Source organism: Anneissia japonica, unplaced genomic scaffold (genome assembly GCF_011630105.1).
Source record: "Anneissia japonica isolate Jap-2015-1 unplaced genomic scaffold, ASM1163010v1 scaffold7731_len1735946_cov199, whole genome shotgun sequence".
NCBI lineage: Eukaryota > Metazoa > Echinodermata > Crinoidea > Comatulida > Comatulidae > Anneissia > Anneissia japonica.
In genome coordinates this window covers 30,170-34,763 of record NW_022758997.1, presented here as the reverse complement: position 1 = coordinate 34,763, position 4,594 = coordinate 30,170, and the positions used below count along the sequence as shown (strand labels likewise).

Below are 4,594 nucleotides of genomic sequence, written 5' to 3'. Positions count from 1 at the left end.
CCATAGGAGGTATGAACTTATAATGTGAAAAATTTAGCCTCGAAGCTTATCTTATTTTTTTGTTGATTATTACACACACTATTTTCTCTATGCACACACACACTGGCTGTTTGTCATCAATTCAAAATGTCTACCAATGCGCGGTAAAGTCGTGTTCACATACTCTCAAGGACGTCCTAACGTCACGTCGAAACGTACTAACATCTGTCGAAACCACATGTCATGTCCAAACAACATAACGTCATATTCAAACCACATAACGCCATGTCCAAGCCACATAAAGATGTCCAAACCACATAACGTCATGAACCAAACCACATAATGTCATGACCAAACCGCATGACCTCATGATCAAGCCACATAAGGTCATGTCCAAAACACATACCGTAATAGACTGTTTGCACATAACCGAAGATAGACCTACTAACGGCGTTCCATATTTCAATGGGGTTCAACGAGGTCGTCGAGATTCCCAGGAGCTGAATATAATATGTCACAACGAATTATTGTTCTATACGAATTAGTAATCCGTAATAACAAACTGCTAATCTGTTATTACGATTAATTAATTCGTTATTACCGGTAAGTAATCCGTAATAACGACTTATTATTTTACATCAATAATAATACATCAATTAGTAATCCGTAATTACGAATTCGTTATTACGGATTAATTAATTCGTAATTACGGATCTTTTATTACGGATTAATAATCAGTAATAACGAATTATTAATCCGTAATTACGAATTACTAATTCGTAATAACGGATGAGTAATTCGTAATTACGGATTACCGAACCTACATTTTAGTGGCATTAATGGCCTTTCGTACGTACTGTATACTGTATAAATTTACTATCGGTTTTTTTTTTTTTGTGTTTTTTTTTTATTGAACGGTGGTTTACACACCGGATATATCATGGTTTTACTAATAAAAATATTTATTTCAATGAATTTTGTTTATCTTTTTATAAATGCGCTGTTTCGCTCAATAGTATTCTTAATCAAAATTATTAAATAATTTATAATCGAAAATATACAACAAAATCTATTTTGATGTGTAGAACTGATTTTTTTAAGACAAAAAAAGGTGTTTGACGAAAAACTGAGGAAGGATGAATGAGATACAGATTTTTGAATATTTAAAAATTGGGGGGAAAAGGTGTAAAAAAATCTTCCACAGTTTCGAAATATTCAACAACATGCAGTGTACCTCATTCACCGTTCCTCATTTTTTCGTCAAACATTTTTTTGTCTTAGAAAAATCAGTTCTACAACAGATCATTTTTTTCCCTCCGAAGCCTGACTTTAATGACTAATTTATAATTATATATCATCATTCACTGTATAGTAGGCCTACAGTTCGTCCTCCAATTCGAGAGCACTTTGGGACCTCAGAGTTTATGGTGGTTTCGGGGTTTGGTATCTACTTAGAGGATTAGCTTTCAGAAAGATGGAAGACCTTTATGGATCTTTGCAAAAATGAAAATGAAAAATTCTCGAATTAAATTTCAGAAATAAAACTTTGATTAAAGCTTGATTTTGAAAAGGCTGCTGCGGTGGCTGCTGGTAGGTCAGAAATCCGGTGGCGTATCTAAGGGTGCGCACTACCCCCCCCCCCACCTTCCCCCACACCCAAAAAAAAAAATTAAATCACGGTAAAGCAGTTAAACATCACCTAAATGACCTCACTGAGTTTGAGAAAACTACTTATATAGGCACCTCGGTATGGTCAAAATGTTACTCACAAAGTGTGAAAATGCTGTTCAAAAACCCCGACGTGGCCAAGGGTTTCCCGACGGGGGCCTGATCCAGGACGGGGGGGGGGGGAAGGGTCTTGGTCCCCATGGACCCACGCTGGCGCTGCCATTGATACACATTGTATAAAATTATGTTTCAATCTTAAATTTCATGGTAATGAATTTCTTAATTGATTATAACTTAGACCACATTTGTCTCGATCGTCCATCACAGACGTTCAGTGACTACATATTAACCGTGGTCTCTACTATCAATAGAACCCTGAGACCACCCTCAGTTCCCAAACCGTTTTCAAATTGAAGGACAAACTTTATATAGGCCTAGATCAGGAGCGGCGATAGCCGACGGGCGGCCGGGGGTGGGGAAAGATGAACCTCTAGCCACCCACTAGAACCCCCCACCCCCTAAGCTGTGGTTCGTGTTTTTTTTTTTTTTTTTAATCAGAACAATAGAATGTTGTTTTTTTTTTATTGATGAGGGACCCAGCAAACACAAAACATTTTTATAACGTTCGCGAATGTTGTGGTTAGGTATGTCACAAAATAAACTTCACACAACGTTGTAAGAACGTTTAAACGTTGTGAGGTTGTGAAATTAGGTTGTAAGTATGTACATAATGGTTCTATAAAATAACATTTTTATCACCAATTGAACTGTAAAGTTATCATAACGTTCTTATAACGTAGTATTGTTAGCTGGGGAGGGTCTGTTTTTATTTGGCAAAGAATATTGTACATATTGTGTAAAAAGTAATTTAATTTTATTGGTTTTTAAAGAAAGTATACTTCCAGTCACAAAATTGCATTGTTTTTTTTTAAGCTGTTAAAATAATTAATGCGGTAAAAAATGTTTTTTTTTTTAATTCCTGCATCAATATTCCCCAAATCTTTGATGCGGATGGGAGTGAAAATCTAACAATTTGCCCTTATTTATCTGCTTAGAACCGATGAGGACCACCAATATGACAAGTCGTACAAAATTTTCTCTGAGATAATCATCCAGCAACGAATTATCAAGAACCATGAGATTTTAAGGATGACCAAGTTACTTCAGTTGTTTTCAAAAATTGTTAAAAAGCATGAAGGGCTTGAAATGACAAATTACAGGTAAGAAATATTAAGAAATCAAAACACAATTTAAAAAAAAATTAGAAATGTTGAAATTATTTATAGCAGTATTAGGAAACCATGGCAGTAAATAGTTAGATTATTATGTGTAAATAGACTATTAGCAAAAGCAATTAATTGCCAAATTGGTAAATAAGATGTAAATTTAATATACAGAAAAACTATGAAATATTTCTTGTGTTGAGGCCAAAATTTTAACTTGAATTTTATTTAAATATAATGTAATTTATATTTTTCAGAACTGATCAACTTAAGTACGGTTTAAGGAAGGACTTTCCACAGTTATGCTTTCATAAACCATATCGTAGAAATCAAGGTGAGATGGTGTTTACAGAGGAGTTGACGTGTTAGCCAGTGTCGTAACAGGTGCGGGGGGAGGGGGAAACTGTCCCTCCCCTGACGGTTTTTACCGGGCTGCCCAAGCCGTCGTACCGGGCTGGGTAATAAGAGAAAAGAAAGAGGGGAGAGGGAGGGAAAGACAAAGAAGAGGGAAAAAAAAGGAAAGAAAAAGAGAAGAGAAAAATAAAGACAAGAATAAAAAGGAAGATATCATAATGACCAGACTCACAACACCCTGCAACCCCTTCTCCACTTCAAAAACTGTCATAACTCCTTTGATCTATGCTGTCCGATGGCGTAACCACTGGGGGACAAGGGGAAAATATCTATCTTTGAAAGATCTTCCCCACCCCTTTATAAATGCCTTTTCATCCCCTGAAAGTGCCTAAACCTCAAATTTCACGCGCATTTCTTGTTAACATGGCCCAATTTCCTCTAAAAATTGCACATTTTAGGGAGTTTTGATCAATTCCAACGAAATTAGAATTAAAAACACCGGGGGACAAGGGGAAAATATCCACCTTTGGAAAATCTTTCCTTACCCCTTGACAAATGCATCCTCTGAAAGTGCCTAAATTCTTTGTGCGCATTTCTTGTTACGGTAGGCCAATTTCCTCTATAAATTGCACATTTTAGGGAGTGTTCATCAATTCCGACGAAATTAGAATTAAAAACACAAAATATTTTGCGCGCTTGGCGTGCATTTTTTAGGGCTTTTTTAGTTTTATCCTTTTAAGTTGTTTAAACACAAGAAAGACAAATTTAAGATAGATCATTTTCACCTAAAAGAAGGGCCTCAATGTATATAGATGGTGAAAGAATATGTTTGTAATAAATAAATCCATGATGAAAATGCTTATATTTATTATGTTGTAATGATGTTGTTTGTACTGTTCTTTAATTTTATTAAAGAGGGCCCCTGAATATCAGTTAACCTACTGGGCTAAACTAGAAGGGTTACCCTCTTTAAAGATGGTTGAAATAAAAAATTAAAAAAATAAAATAAATACCCACTCTGACCCAATATTGGCCTGGTGTTAGCGCCAATGTGTGCCCTTGTGCGGACAGGGGATGTGACCCCCCTCTGAAGCTGGAATCCTTGTTTTTGCAAAATAAATTGATGCAATTTATTATTATAGGCCTAATCAATAAATTCCTCATCAACCGATATAACCTTGGAATTGACATAACATTACTGATGTCGTACACACCCTTCAGTGTGAAATGTGGCTCTCTTTGCAAGCACATCTAACATCTAAGGAAAGAAGAGCTTAGATTGGTACCAGATAAAATAATTTCTGTCTCTTATACACATCTAGATGTGTATAAGAGACAGGAGTCAGGTATCCTTTATTGGTCGCGCTTTT

The 4,594-nt window shown here is 35.7% G+C and overlaps 1 long non-coding RNA gene across 1 annotated transcript in view; it reads left to right on the top strand.

The window, feature by feature from the left end:
* The window catches only part of LOC117125488, a 4,527-nt gene extending 1,219 nt beyond the window's left edge, over positions 1-3,308 (top strand). Inside the window, exons 2-3 of the long non-coding RNA XR_004448135.1 lie at positions 2,703-2,867; positions 3,128-3,308. This is a non-coding gene — a long non-coding RNA (uncharacterized LOC117125488). The remainder of the gene's footprint in view (positions 1-2,702; positions 2,868-3,127) is intronic.
* Positions 3,309-4,594: the final 1,286 nt, after the last annotated feature.